Below are 16,438 nucleotides of genomic sequence, written 5' to 3'. Positions count from 1 at the left end.
GACTAGAGCTAGCGAAGTGGTAGGAAGTGGGGTTAACAGCTAGGGAATTTAGTTTCTTTTTGGGGGTGATGACAGTGTCTTCAAATTGATAATGGTAATGGTTGGACATACCTGTAAATATACTAAAAACATTAAATTGTGCTCTTTAAATGAGTGAATTGTATGCTATATGAAGTATACCTCAATAAAGCTATTTTTAAAAAAGAAAAGAAGGGAAAAGAGTCATGCTCTATAATTTTGTTTAAAACAAGGAGCAAATAGGGGTTGGTTAAATATCTGTCTTTGGGATTGGGTCATGATCCTGGAGTCCTGGGATCGACCCCCATGTCAGGCTCTCTGCTAAGTGGGAAGCCTGTTTCTCCCCTACCCTCTATCCCTCCCCCACCCTTGCTCTCTCTCTCAAATAAATGGAATTTTTAAAAAAATACTAAAAAATAAAAACAAAACAAGGAATATAGCAAAGTTCACATCGTTAAATCTGGGTGTTGGATATATGGGGGCTCATTATGTTATTCTCTCTACCCCTTTGTATATTTGAAAAAAAAATTTTTTTTTTTTTTAATGACGAAAGGAGGGTAGTGGTTCTATTTAACATCCATGCTCTTGGGCATTCATTTGAGAAGGCATTCCCTTGCCTTTACTAATTGCATAATAAAATAGAGGAAGATAGCACTTTCCTCTCTTTTGCAGGTGCCTGCAATGCAGGTAAGTGCCTGAGGGATAGTAAATATTATTTCATTTCCTCTACTACTGATAAACTCTCTGGGGAGCAGTCAGGTGCTACCTGGAGAACCAGGCTTTGGGGGCTAACTGAGAGAAATGACCCTTCACACTTCCCGGCCACCCCAGATCTGAAGGGAGTCCTGCACTGGCAGAGCAGAATCATGGAAGAGAAATGCAAAGACAGGAGACAGGGAGGAAGGAGCATTAGAGTTGTGTCTAACTGTAAGAAAACGTTAATTATAGAAAGAAAATGCCAGAAAACAGAGATTACAAGACAATTATTCATTTTATAGAAATACTTCTAAGGCTTTATAAAAACATAACTAATAATTTTCAGTGATACATGCAAATACATGTAATGATAAAAGTCAATAGTTGTATATAGTACTATGTTCGTTGTTCCACTTTCCACAGAATTAACTCATTTAATCCTCATTTTAATCCCCATTTCAAGCTGAGACCACGGCAGGTTGAAAATCCAAACAACGAAAGGACAGACCAAAGTTTCCAGTACCAGGCTCTTAACTGCTACACTTGACCTCCCCCCTCCTACAAGACACAAAAGGGCTCTTCCCCTCCCCAGAAGCCACCACTGCCACCAGCTTCCTGGGGATCCTTCCAGAAGACAGATAATGCAAGGAAACTTTTCTCTTGCAGGCTCCTTCAAGCCCATTTTTCAATCAGCAGTTTGGAAAATGGATTCAAGTGCTCCTTTCCATGCGCGTGGTTAGTTCTGACTCATAAACTCTAAGTCCCGCAGGCGCCCGCAGAGAGGCACAGCCCATTACATTGCCACCTGTAAGCCCACAGACCCACAAACAAGGGGCCTCTGATTTACTAGGCTTCTCCCTGCTGGTCCGCAGAGCCGTTAATCTTCTGCCCGGGGGCAGCATTTGACAGCTCCCAAAGGTCCCGTGAAGTACTCTTTTCAAAGTGAAATTCTCAATCAAATAAACTTGAAACAGACTTGGTCTGGATCCAGGTACAGACCTGGCCCCCCCAGACCCCAGGGAGCAGTTGGCTACACTTCACTTCCTGGGTTTTTTGAATCCTCTGGTGCAGACTCCGTTTTTTTCCCTTCAATAAAACAGTGATTTAAAACCTTCATTCTTCCTGTTTTAAAATGGTGCCAAGGCATAATCATCCTGTCTTCACCAAGGAGGACACAGAAATCAGCGAGGGCTCTGTAGTCACTCCTGTGGTGGATTGTCAGGTAAGTCATTCCTTAGACCTGCCCAGCTGCTTTTTGAAAAATCTCTAACTTTTATCCATTTAGAACTATTTTTTTCATTCCTCCTTTTTTTCCCCCTCGTATGAAATTTTGATTCTTTCTAAGCATTCAGTTTCCCTTTAGACATCCAGATTATGCCAACTTTTTGGTGAGTGCCTACAGGTTCTCCTCACCTTTACCAGGGACTTCAGTGGTTTCCACAGTGACTATAAAAATAAAAGTTTTCTTTGTTTTTTTTTCCTGTAAACTCTGAGAAGAAAACAATGCAAAGAATGATTTCTTATGGCATAGTAGTGGGGGAAAGGATTTGTGAGGGATAAAGGTATACAGTAAATTTCTAATATCTCCACAGTTTATTAAGATTTTATTTATTTATTTCACAGAGAGAGAGAGAAAGATCACAAGCAGGCAGGCAGAGGGGGGGAGGGAAGCAGGCTCCCTGCTGAGCAGAGAGCCCAACGTGGGACCTGATCCCAGGACTCTGAGATCATGACTTGAGCTGAAGGCAGGGGCTTAACCCACTGAGCCACCCAGGCGCCCCCTCCACAGTTTAGATTCACAGTATTTCAGATAAAGTTCAGAATAACCATAATGAAGAATGAAGAGCATTGTGGATTTTTGCCTCAGACCATGAATACAAAAGATAAGGGCTGTCTTGCCACCTGATGGAGGGATCTCAGATGAAATGCCAATTCTATTGATTCACTTAGCAAATATTTATCAAGGACCTCCTCTGTTCAAAGCCTTATTAATAAGGGTAACAAAAAACTTTATTTGGTTATCAGGACAGTTTATTTACAAGACACGGAAATGCCAGATAATTAAGAATAGCCAAAATGACTTAGTATATAAGATGCTGTGCAATTTCCCATTGTCTTTCAGCATTTTCCAGCTATAAAATTTTTAAAGGATAGATTTCTAAAAATGGTAAAATCATGACTCTCAAGCAGATATGAAATGAACTCCTGTTAAAGATTTTACTTAATTCATTATTCAGTGAAGAAACGGGAAATACAGTGTATCTGGTTCAAAGGAAAAATCAAAAGAACACCATGTTATATGGAGTAAAGAAATGTTGAAATGAATTTATGTAGGGACACAATACTGGCATTTTTCACTTGGGTGGGGCTTCAGGGGTGTGGGGGAAGTCCATTTGAATCACCACACCACAGTTCTACCATAGAATTTATTTCCATGACACTAGATAATTATTTCTCATTGCTATCACCTATCTACAAATTGAATTATAAAATAGCTCAGTGAAAAGCTTGAATCGAAGATAAAGGAAAGGGTGTGTTCAAAGAAATGTAATTTTTCATGAGAAACATCCAGTAATCTCCTCTGTTTATTCTAAATTTCCTTACAGAGGGGCGCCTGGGTGGGTCAGTGGGTTAAGCCTCTGCCTTCGGCCCAAGTCATGATCTCAGGGTCCTGGGATCGAGCCCCTCATTGGGCTCTCTGCTTATCAGGGAGCCTGCTTCCCCCTCTCTCTGCCTGCTTCTCTGCCTACTTGTGATCTCTGTCAAATCAATCAATAAATCAATCAATCAATCTTTAAAAATAAACAAATAAGTTTCCTTACAGAATGAATTCCCAAAATAAAAAGTAAATAAAAACAAGTAATGCTATTCAATCGGTGCTTTCCAAGTCCTAGGCAATATGCTAAGGTCTTTACATACATTATTATTAGATGGACATTAATATTACCATTTTACAGATAACTGAGAATAATGTGCCCAATGTCCCGACATTTACTTATTTATTTATTGAAGTATAATTGACATAGTTGAACTATAATTGACGTATCCTATTAGTTTCAGGAGTACATCATAGTGATTAGATATTTTCATGTGTTATGAAATGATCCCCATGATACCACCTGTCACCATACAGTTATTACACTATTATTGACTATATTCCCTATGCTGTACATTATATCCTGGTGACTTACTAATTTTATAACTGGAAGTTTGTACCTCTTAATCCCCTTTACCCCTAACCACCCCCTCTGGTAACCAACAGATTGCTTCCCAAATCTACTCTGAGTCTGTTTTGTTTTTTTAGATTCCCCATATAAGTGAGCTCAATATTCCAATATTGAAGTGAAAGCAACTGATTCAAAAGCTTTCAAAAAATATTTAAGATGTTGACTAAATTTTTATAAACGTGTGTATAGATTCATGTAACCACAACCACAATACAGGACTGTTCCATCACCCCCAAAATCTCCTAGTGCTATTCATTTGTAGTCCTATCCTTTCCTTACGCTTGGCAACCACTGCCTGTTCTCTGTTGCCATACTTTTGTCTTTCTGAGGATGTTAAAAAAAAAAAAAATGGAATCATACAGTATGTAACCTTTAAAAATTTTTTTTTTAAATTTTGAAATAATTATAGGTTCACAGGGAGTTGTAAAAATTAACGCACAGAGATCCTGTTACTCTTCACCCAGTTATCCCAATGCTGGAATCTTAACCTTACTACAGTGCAATATCAAAACCAGGACATTGACCTTGGTGCAATCCACAGCCCTCATTCCATGTTCATCAGTTTTGCGTGCACGCATTTGTGGGTGTGTACACGGTTCTGTACAATTTTATCACATGGGGGTTTGTATAACCACCACCACAATCAAGACAGAGAATTGTTCCATAGCTGCAAAGACCCTTGTGTTACCCAGTTGCAGTCACAATTTTTGGAATCCTTTCCTTATATGTTCCCCTCCTTTTAAAAAAGACCTACCATAATGTAATTTAACAGAATTAATCCAATTCTTTTTGCGGGGGTACTGTAAGTTATATTATGTTTTGTTTTTTACTGACATGATTATTTTTAGAAATAAATATGAGGGGCACCTGGGTGACTTTGTCAATTAAGCATCTGCCTTTGGGTCAGGTCATGATCCTAGGGTCCTGGGATCAAGCCCCGCCATCAGGGAATCTCCTTCTTCCTCTCCCTCTGCCCCTCCCCCATGGTTTGTGCATCTCTCTCTCTCTCTCTCTCTCACTCAGTGTCTCTCAAATAAATAAATAAAACCGTAAAAAAAGTGTTTTGTTTTTTTTTTATCACATAGAGAGAGTATGTTAAAAAGTGATCTATCCCAGGTAGATCACTTTGCTATGTGGGTCATTATTTGGAAACCAGAATCTTGGACTTCCCCAGGCATCCAGTATGCAGTAGCCCATCGCTAAAAATGAGTTCAAACTCTCTTACAGCTGTTGAGCCAAATGGCAGAACCTTAAAATAATTTTTCTTCCTCAGTATTTTTTTGAAAAACAAATTTTATAATAAAAAGTATAACATGTTAAACTTATAAAAATGTCATACTTTGGCAGTAAATAGATGAACTATGGAAATGGAATAAATAGAATCTGTCTTTAAGTTAAAAAAGACTTTTTAAGGGGAAAAATAGTTTCCAAACTTATAAAATCTTAGTGTTTCCTTGAGTCTCTTTTTCTCCTCCCCATCTAATCAGATTTTTATTATTATTTTTTAAAGATTTACATATTTGCTTTTAGAGAGAGAGAGAGAGCGAGCATACAGTGGGGAGGGGTATAGAGAGAATGAGCATCCCACACAGACTCTGCGCTGAGTGAGGTATCCAAAGAGGGGCTCGATCCACAACCATGAGATCACGACCTGAGCTGAAACCAAGAGTCAGACACCCAGGCGACTGTGCCACCCAGGTACCCCTCAGATTTATTATTTTAAGGTAATATATCCAATATTACTTATTTACACACTGCATCTCTAATTTTTTTCTATTTCCTTATAAATTAAAATTTGTAAAGAAGATTGCTGCTTAGGAATTACCAGACTACTATCCGATCATATTGATTTGTGAGGGTTACTCCTTTCTTATTGGCCCCATTCATTTCTTCTTTCATGTTGTTTCCATCATGAATTAATATTTATTATAAATGTAAGTTTGGTTCCTACCTTTTGCTCAAGTTATCCCTCTTGTTATCTGGTCTATTTAGCCTCTATTCGTGATGGAATTTTTCTCCAAATGCCTGGACAGAGACATTCCATTCAGCTACTGATGCCATATCTTATTTGCAGACCCGTGGGCTGGAATAATAAAGAAATCAAATACTAATGAGAGGGGACAACAAGAAAAGTTTTTACTTTTTCATTTTTATTGACTCTTTTAATGAAAAGTTTGCTTTTCTGTTTTTATTGACTTTTTTAATATGGAGTCTCTTTTCCATATAATTGGAATTATGAGCCAAGATGTGGGCAACTTTCAGAGCTGACTTAATGAACTCATTTTCATGATTGGATAAATACATTGTCTGTGGTTCTTCGTGATTGGCTTTGCCCCAAGGTCCACAGACACGGCTACAAATGAGCACAGTACAACATTGCTCCTTCGGGTAGGAGGAGAATTCTCCATTTGCCCCTCCAGATTTATGCTCTACTCTTCCCCACCTAGGGTTGCCAGATTTAGCAAAACTACAGGATGAAGAGCGAGGTGGGATCTTTCCCCCCGAACTCCTCCTCCTCTGGTTCCTGAAGGTCATTTGGGTCCCTTCACAAAGCCACAGCCCCTGCAGGTGGCCCATCTTACAGACAGACTTATTCTCCACTCCCAGGAACTCTCTTGTCTCTTGACCCTCGGGCACAGGAAAGGCAAAGGCTCTCTCTGTTCTAGCCCCAAAGTGCTTCATCATCCCATTCTGGTTTCCTTGAACCCTGACACACCACTGAAAATGGTCCCTCCCTTAAATTCTGCTCAGTTCCCCATTGGAAAATGCCATCTGTTTTCCGTCAGGACTCTGACTGACATAAAATCTGATTAGCAGAGAACACATGACCTGTTCTGTAGAAATATAAATTGTAAATTGAATCCTAGTTTTCCATTTACATAAATCTATGTTTGTGGGCTTCCAGAGTTTCAAGGGTGCTGTAGCTTAATTTATGATGTATTTTCGACTGAAGGGGAATCCTAATATCTCTGTTTTTGGAGGCATTGGAGATGGCTCTAGTCATTCACTATTAGAAGTAAGTCAATAGAAGATGTCTATGTGTATGATATTTGATATTCTTTTGATCCCTTCCTTGCATAAATATGATGGATATTTATGCAACTTATTCACTTAATTTACTTACCTTCTAAGATAATGTAAGTGTGTGCATGTATAGATGTGTATCTGTGTGCCTGCATAAAAGGTAAAAATAGTGGGGAAATGATTAAATAAATCGTGATAAATTCATACTGTTGAATACTATGTAGTCACTAAATAGAACGAAATAGGCCTATATGTACTAATACAGAAGTAGCTCTAAGACATTTTGTTAAATAACAAAACCAAGATCTGACCGAAAAATACAGAATCAAATCCTTCGTGTATGTATAACCATGAAGAGGAGATGGGGGAGGCTGAGCCTGCCAGCCCACAGCCAGTGCCTTGGCACAACAGAGAACGGTGCTTTGCTCTCTTCGCTTACATGTGGCAGAGGACTGTTGAGTGTCTTTTATTCATTTATTTTTAAAAAGATTTTATTTATTTATTTAACAGAGAGAAACACGGCGAGAGAGAGAACACAAGCAGGGGGAGCGGCAGAGGGAGAACCAGGCTCCCCACTGAGCAGAGAGCACAGCATGTGGCTCAACCCCAGGACCCTGGGATCATGACCTGAGCTGAAGGCAGACGCTTCACGACTGAGCCACCCAGGCGCCCCTCTTAAAAGATAACGTATCTTTTAGAATGTGTGTTTTGTGTTCATTTATGCTTTCTCCTAAAACCTCACCAAAATGACAGTGAAGACATAAAGAGACAATACAGGGCGAGTAGAACAGAGACTGCAATCGAGGATTAGAGACAACAGCATTCTGGAAGGTTAAAGTGGTGGCTAGGTAGTACCTAAAGTATTACAGCAGTGAGACCTGAAGCTTACGTCTCTGCACAGGTGCTTGCAAGAGAGAAGCAAACTGATCCATGGCCCAGAGCACCTGAAAGACTCAGAAGCTAGACACCTTCAAAGGAGGGGCAAGATGTGAGATAAACATAGGATAATTAGTTGAGAGTTTGCAAAAGGAGCAGTTAGATACCTTGAACTTCTCCCCACCCCTGAAGTCCAGTGATTACATCTCCAACCCAAGAAGGAAATAGGAGGTTTGGTGATGGAGAGATCATGCCCAAGAGACTGTGGACTCAGGGATGATTCCAGGCACAGCTGAAGGTGGGCATGAGGCATGGGACAGAAGACAGCGGGATTGAGTGACCCTAACGGACCAGTCGGCTACTTGCAACCAGGCACAGTTCTAAGATGACCAAAAGAAGGTGAGGGAAATTCCATGCAGCCCCCATACTCCCTCACTCTGCCCTGTAACTAGAGTCCCCCCAGAAAAACAGAACCAACAGCATGATAACATATGAATGTAATATATTCATTATAAAGAATCAGCTTACTTGAACATGGAGACCAATTAGTCCCGGGATCTACAGTCAGCAAGTTAGAAACCTGGGAGAGCCGAAGGGAGAGCTCCAGTTCTTGTCGGACTCCAAAGACAGGAGAACGCCAACAGCCCAGGTAGTAGGCAGTCAGGAAGAGAAAGTGAATTCTCTCTAAAACAACATTTGCTTCTGTCCCTGGAGTTTCAGTGAATCGAGTGAGGCCTGCCCACACTGCTGAGGGCACTCGGCTGCATTCAGTCTACTGATTCTGATGAGGAAAGTCTGTGTTCTGAGTGGCTGACCAATCCAGCAGCGGAATCACAGTCCCGGCCCCAGGGCCATTGCAGGCTTTCCCCCTAGCCCCACTGGACCCAGCTGCAAGAGTGGCAGAGATACGGAAGTACAAGTATATGAGATAACTGTGTAAGATACCCACTCTGTGCTTGGGGCTCAGACCTGGAAAGATTACTCTTTTTTGGGCCTGCCAGGGTGAAGTGAACCTCGGATCCTCCAAGGTCTCCGAGTATGGTTTGGTTCTTCTGCCAGAATCCAGTCCCTAACAATTCAAAAATTAATCTCATCCTGAAGCACTCACAGACACACCCAGAATAACCTCTGACCATGAATCTGGGCACCTGTGGCCCAGCCAAGCTGACACATAGAAGGAACCATCATAGATAGATATGGAGCACAGCCCAGAATAAAGGATAGGAAGGATCCCATTAAGATAGAGAAATGAAAATGACCCATCCCAGGGCAAAACATGGTAAAATCCCCAGTAGGGATAAAAAAAAAATAAAAATTAAAAGCTTCCAGAAAGAAAAAGAAAGGTCATGAGGAAAGAGTAGCGTTGAACTCTCAAGACCAAGGGTTGAAAGCTAATGAAGCAATGCCTTCAGAATTCTGAGGGAATATCTTACCAATCCAAGTTTCTGCACAGCTAAATGATCAAATATGAAGATAGAAAAAAAGATGTTTTCAAACAGGTAAATCTCAAAAACTCTGCTTTACATCTTTTTTCCCACCAGGAATTTCTGGAACATGTATGCTACCAAAGGAAGAGAATAAACAAAGAAAGTGGAAGACATGAGTAAGAAAACAAGAATTCCAACAAAGGAAAAAGGCAAATTGAATTTCTAGAGTCATGAGAGAGAAAATATGAGGCTGACAAAATTTAGCCATTCTAGAGATCAACCAGTCTTGATAGAAACAGAAGGATGGAAAGGTCTGAGAGAGATGTCTCCATTAAAACAAAAAACAAAAACAAAAACAAAAATCACAAGAAAACTTGAGGTGCTTGACAATGTTGCTGGGAAGAGAATTGGAGAAGTATAAGAAAAATTATACTCATGCACATACGACTTCCATTCACACATACTAAAACAAAGCAAAACAAATCAATAAGCAAATTTAGCTCCTGGAAAGATAGAAGTATAAAAAAGAAATATATACAATGCATTGCTTACTTGCAAGCAATATTTGCATTATTATATTATAAAAACTGAATATTCATTTAATATAAAATTATGAATAAAATATGCAGGGTTGGGGGGGAAGAACGTGTGTGTGTGTGCGCGTGTATAGGAGTGGTAAAAGAATATTAAGTCCTTCCATAATGGGAAGTCAGTACATAACGTCTAAAATTGTTTAATCAGTAGCTGCATACTGTTATTACTAAAACTAAGGAGTAAAATATAAGAGGAGAAACAGCTGTTGAATTAAAAATTGCCTCTGCCTTTGGGGAATCTAATTCCAGAGCCAACCACTGTTTTTTTTGTTGCTGCTGATTGTTATCATAAATTTGGTGGTATTAGCTGATCTTCCAAAACACATCTGAGTATTTTTTGTTGCCCAAAATATTTTTATAACCAAAAGAAATTGTGTATAAGGTGATATAAAAGATATTTATGTTAAAGGTTTCCTTAAGCTTTCTGGAATAGGTTGAGTCCAGATAAACAAGATATGTTGATATTAATTATCTACTAGTTATTAATCACTATTTTCCTAATTCAAGTGGCTAAATACACTAGGACATATACTTTATTGTATTATTTAGAAAATATTTCTATCAGAGTAAAAATTTTCCATTAGGAAAAAAAATCCTTTTCTTCAACCCTAAAATAAAGATTAGTAAGAGAAAATCACCAAATTTATTTAATCTTAATTTTATGTAATGCAAGAGCGTTCATAAAGAAATGAACATCCCAAGAAATGGCTAAACCTGAGTGGTTTTATTCTCAGTTTGAAGAAGAGTGGAAAGTTGTGGGAAAATGTGGGAGGGTGAAAGTGTACAAATTGAGAGTGCTAAACTGGGGGAAACTTAGCAATACTTGTTTGGATCCCTCTCAGAGTCCCTTTGTCTTTTTTTTTTTTTTTTTTAACGACAGGGGTTGGGCAGGAGGAGCAGAGGGAGAGAGAGACTCTTCAGAAGGCCCCACGCCCAGCACAGAGCCCAATGAAGGTCTCAATCTCACAGCCCCGAGATCATGACCTGAGCTGAAATTAAGAGTCAGACGCTTAACTGACTGAGCCACCACCCAGGTGTCTCTTCCTCTGTCTTTGAAAGAAAGGATGGGATGCTTCTTTTCTGTGGGTATAGGGCTTCTCATATGAGGGGTTTTTGTTGTTGTTTTTAAAGTTTATTTATTTATTTGTTTGAGAGAGAGAGGGAGTGTGGGAGCACAAGCATGGGTGGGGAGGGGCTGAGGGAGACAGAGACTCCCCATTGAGCAGGGAGCCCAAGGTGGGCCTGCATCCCTGGACCCTGGGATCATGACCTGAGCTGAAGGCAGACGCTTAACTGGATTGACCCACCCAGGCGCCCCTCATTTGAGGGTTTTATGATCTAATTCAGGGCAGAAGGGAAGATCATTGAGTCCTTCCTGCACCTGCCATTTCCCAAATTCCTTGAGCTTAAAACATTCCATATGCCAAGGTGCCATATTTGGGAGGAGTGTGTCCTGAACCCTGTCACCATCATGAATTAAATGTATTAACTCTTTGAAATATTGTTGCTAAGAAACTTTATATAGAATCAGATAATTCTGTAATTTTAGTTCACTCTTTTACATGAATTTTCTACCATGTTCTCTTAATAACCATCAAAGGAAACCCCTAGATTAATACTTTAAAAGTTAATGAATTATTTAGACATATCCTTTAGAGATATTTAGATATATCCTCTCTCATTTAATTTCCTCCCTCTAATCACTGTAGAAGTATTAATATCCAGTGTCAAAATCTTGGCTGAAATTTCTTTAAATTATCTTTATGTAAGTAATACTCTTCAAATAAATGTAGTTGTGCAGAAAACAATCTGGAGGAATGTATAACAAAAAGCCTACAGTGAGTATATGGTAAGTGACATTGGGGAGGGTTTTCTAAAATGTTTGCTAGCGTCTGTTATTTTTATAATCAGAATATATGTCTGTATAAGCATGTGTATGTGTGTATACAGAACGAGAGGTTGCACATAGTAGGTTTGGGCTCTATTACTGTTGTTCTTTCCGGTCTTCACCTTTATCACAAAATGGTTTCATGAGCATAAACCTGCAAGGATTTCCTGTTGAACTTCACATAGCATTCTAAGATATGATTTAGCTATTCTGACCAAATGAGTCTGAACTGAGGGGACCAAAGGCAGCTGCCCTCCTCGAGACTGTTAGACCCAGACTGGGGTCAGCATGTTAACGGTGTGGTGAGGAACGTCCACGCTAGACTAATGGGCAATCACCTGTCAGTCCACAATCAGCCACAGCGAATACATGTGCAAGCATGGAAATGAACTTTACACAATTAAAAAAACAAACCCACACATGAATTATTATTAATAAGCAAGTTATATTTCAGCTAATTTTTTTCCTCTTCTTTTCTTGTTAGGCCATTTTATGTTGACCAGCAAAAAGAAGTGGCAGAGTTTCATCTTTTTGGTTTTGCCCTCCTGAAGGGGAAGAAGCTTCTTCTTCTTTTCTTTTTCTTAAAGTTTATTTATTTTTTAAGTAATCTCCATACCCAGTAAGGGCCCGAACCCATGACCCTGAGATCACGAGTCCAAGTTCTTCTTGGACCAACCAGGCGCCCCCATAGCAGTCCTTCTTAGCTGACTTGTTTTTTTTCCCTTTAATTTCTAGGACAAACAACTAAAGGATTCTTGGTCTCATGTTCGCAGTTTTCACATTATTATTCCAGTCCTTGGCACACACTTAAGAGACCCTAATAGAGTTCTGCAGATAATTCGTGGTGGCATTGGGACTAGAACTGTTTGATAATCTCTGCTCTGCACCTGCCTCATACGTGTATGTCCTTTAATTCCTGTGTTGAAACCTACCCCTGCAGTGTGGTGGTATTTGGAAGTGGGGCCTTTGGGAGAGCATTAGGTCATGAGAGTGGAGTCTTCACAAATTGGACTAGTGCCCTTATAAGAGAAACCCCAAGGAGCTCCCTTCCCCTTCTGCCAGGTAAGACACAGTGAAGAGATGGCCATCTCTGTCCTCTCCGGAGATCAGATCTTCCAGCGCCTCCAGAAAGGTGAGAAATAAATATTTGTTCCTTCAACCATCAGGTCGTTGGTATTTTTGTTATAGCAGCCCAGATGGACGAAGACACACGGGAGATAGAAGAATCTTTGGAGTCCCCTTTGATAACTCTCGGTCTCTCCTGACCTATAGCCAGTCCATTAGCAAGTCTTCCCATCTGTCACTCCAAAATCTCTTTCTAATGGGCCTGCCTCTGTCCAGTTTCACCACCGTTTTGGTCCTGGCTCTCAGGGGAGGTGTCCCACAGAACCGCTGTAACAGCTGCAATTTTATTTTTGCTTACTCTGGTGTTTTTACCACATAGCAACCAGAGTGACCCTTCTAAAGCACAAGTTTGACAATGTCTCCCTCGTATGTTACTATTAAAAATGTTTAACGTCAGGTTTGTTGAGGTATAATTTACATAACAGTAAAATTCACCCCTTTAAGGGATACAGTTCCTTGAAGTTTAACAAATGTACACCACATCCACAATATAGAGAAATTCCTTTGTCCCCCAAAGTTCCCTTGAGCCCCTTTGTAGCCAAACCTTTCTCAACCCACAGCCCCTGGCCACTGATCTGTTTTCTGTCTTTAGAGCAGTACCTTTTCCACAATGTTACAGAAGTGCAATCACACTGTATGTAGCCTTTTGAGTCTGGTTTCTTTCACTTAGCAGAAAGCATCTGAAATTCATTCATTAGCGGCATGTGTCAGGTCTTTCCTTTTTATTGCTAACTGGTATTCCAGCAATTATGACTCGTTAGCCATCATCTGTTGGTAGACATTTGAGTTGTTGCCAGGTTTGGATGACTACAATGAAAGCCACAATAAACATTTATGCTCTGGTTTGTTGGATTTTTTGGATGGAGAGACTTAATGTAGCCATTTCTCTTGGTTAAATACATAGGAGTGGGATTTCTGGGCAGTATATGGTAAATGCATGTTCCATGTTACAAGAAACATACTCTGCTTTCCAAAGTGGCCATACCATTTTGCATTCCCACCAGCAGGGTATGAATTCCCAGGGCTCCTCATCCTCCTCAGCACTTGGTAATGTCAGGTTTGTTCACTGGAGCCATTCTGGTTTTAACCTGCATTTCCTTAATGATTAACGATGTCGAGCATCTTTTCATGTGCTTCGTTGCTACCCATCTCTTTTCTTTGGTGAAGTGTCCAAATTTGCCACTTACCAAAAAAAAAAGAAAATTGGATTGTTTTGTTACTGAGTTGTATTATTATTATTTTAAATTTAAAAATCCTGAATAGATAATACATTCACATAGTCAAAAAAACAAAAATGTTCAAAAAAGTCATTCATGGGGAAGTGCCCAACTCTGTACCCTCTAAACCTCCGACTGTGCCGCTTTAGAAAACATTCTCATTAACTTGTGTTTCCTTCCAGAGTTTCTTTAGGTAAATACAAATATATATTCCTATCTCCTCTCCATTCTTACAGATATAACATACTATGTAGACCGTTCAGCCTCAGTACTTCCTGGAAAGCGTCCTCATACAGTGCGTTTTTACCACTGCGTGTGATTCTACTGTTGGGGATAAGGCTTATTTAGCCGGTCCCCAACTGATGGATGTTTGTTTCCAATTACTTCTTTACAAATAACACTACATACAATGAATAACCTTCTACACAGGTTCTTTGGTAATGTGGGCAGTTATATCTGTAGGCTATATTCCAAAAGTAATTTTCAGATTACTCTTTCTTCAAGCGTGACTATCTTAATGTCTATGTAAGTTTCCTCTGTTAATTTCAACTCAGCTCAAGGGCTTTGTGTGATCCCTATTTATAAAAAAGAAAACTGGTGTGTGTGTGGGAATGGGGTGGGAATAGGGAGGTTATAGATTGGGAGCTCCTCATAACTCAGACTCTACTTGCCAAGAAAGGTGTAGGAAGGGGAAGTGCCCCGGCCCACAAAGTTCCTCTGTGATATAGTGACATTCTTAACCCTGCCCCAAACCTGACTGTGTCTGTGTTCTGTTTATTTTACAGCAGATATCTCATGCTTCTATCTGTGTCTTTTGCTTCTGATCTCTATCTGACTAAAGAAAAATTTTTTTCTGATGTGTATTTCAGACTCACTAGCGATTTATGGCGTTTGCTCTTCATAAGTTTTTCTTTTGATCATCGTTCACCCTCAGTTAATTTGTTCAAGTGAAGAGCAAAATCTCGGGAGGAGATTAGCAAGAAGAAGAGCATTTAGCTTGATCAAATGAAGTGTTTCTGAATTTGATCATTCCCTTCTCACTCAAGGGGAAATTTAAGATGTAGTAGTAACCTCTTTGATACTTGACAATCTCATTGACGGTCTCAGTTACTTATGTCTTAAAGGGCCACACCGACTTTAAATGCCCATTATTCCTTTAAACCTTATTCACAGGCTAAAAACAGAAGCTGAAGGCAAAACACAATCACCAACCAGACTGCCTTCTCATTAGCCCTAAATTTAACTGGAATCTTACCTTGAGTATTAAAGAGACCTTTTAATTTTGGCTTTCCTCTGTACACAGGGGCATTGTGGTAACTGGGAGCTGGTTGTTTAAGAGGAAGAGACGATTGTGCAGTGAAGTCAGAGAGCTTTGCCCGCGCATGTACCACTACTGGTTCACCTCTCCTGTCCCAGTTATTTTCAGAACAAAATGCTGCAAATAGAGACCATAATATTTTTCTTCCCACATTGTTTATTTCAAGAGACATGAGAACCATCACGAAGAAGATTCATAGGCTTAAAATGTAAACCCTGCAAGTCTGCTTGTTTGAGTTTATGAAGATGTGATTGTGGGGTCTCTTCTTCCTGGGTCTCACCTCTGCCCTGAGAAAATGGCAGGTCCTGAAATTTATGGGAATTCTGACCTCAGAGGCCAGGAAGTGCCTGAGACTGGAGAAGGTGGGAAGCATGGAGTCTGACCCTTGATGGGGTGCATTCCCAGAAGAGAAAATAATATTACCTGTAGCTCTAATTTCCCCAGCACTGTTTTTAAACACTCAGAGATTTGTTGTTCTTGAAATAGCCCCAGGCATGTGGAAGATACTAGATTTAAGTAACTTCCCTTCCTTTCCAAGTCCAAAGGCTGGAAGCTTGTCATTTTATCTGGAGGGAAAAAAAAAATTCCTTGAAGCAATTAGAAAATCCCTCGTCTTAAAATTGTAGACACAAATTGCCCATGCTCAGTACAAACAAGGTTTTAGGGACAAATGATTGATTTTAGGTTGAAATTTACTGGGAACAATTTTATTTCAAAAAATCAATTTTTGCCATTTCTATTAAGCTGACAAGGACAAGGCTGAAAGAAGCCTTAGAGAAGTCATGAAAGCTCCAGATTAAAAAATATTTTTTAAATGGTCTCATTGAGAAATTTTTCAAATGAGAGTCACACTTGAATGAATGAATGCTGTATCAAATTATCCAGAGACAAAAAAAGAGAAGCCATTCTACCAGAACAAATGCAGCCTGCTTTGTTTGGAGGACAAATCATTCCTGCAGCCAGTTTGGAAATGTCACTTTTAAGTCAATGAGAGTTGTGTTCAAATAAGAGGGGGAAGCAAGACCCCAT

The 16,438-nt window shown here is 39.7% G+C and overlaps 1 long non-coding RNA gene across 2 annotated transcripts; it reads right to left on the bottom strand.

Annotated features, from left to right (window-relative positions):
• Positions 1 to 13,530: 13,530 nt before the first annotated feature.
• On the bottom strand, positions 13,531 to 15,971 carry LOC116867981. Of its 2 annotated transcripts, XR_004382706.1 has the most exons (4): positions 15,833 to 15,971; positions 15,347 to 15,526; positions 13,860 to 14,056; positions 13,531 to 13,681 (listed from the first exon to the last, which is right to left on the bottom strand). It is a non-coding gene; the product is annotated as an uncharacterized LOC116867981 (long non-coding RNA). The 2 variants fall into 2 exon arrangements; XR_004382705.1 differs by having other exon boundaries at positions 13,531 to 14,056.
• Positions 15,972 to 16,438: the final 467 nt, after the last annotated feature.

Source organism: Lontra canadensis, unplaced genomic scaffold, assembly GCF_010015895.1.
Source record: "Lontra canadensis isolate GAN:19392208 unplaced genomic scaffold, GSC_riverotter_1.0 scaffold13, whole genome shotgun sequence".
Taxonomy (NCBI): domain Eukaryota; kingdom Metazoa; phylum Chordata; class Mammalia; order Carnivora; family Mustelidae; genus Lontra; species Lontra canadensis.
The sequence above is the reverse complement of the archived record's forward strand: the minus strand, read 5'-3'. Positions and strand labels throughout refer to the sequence as shown.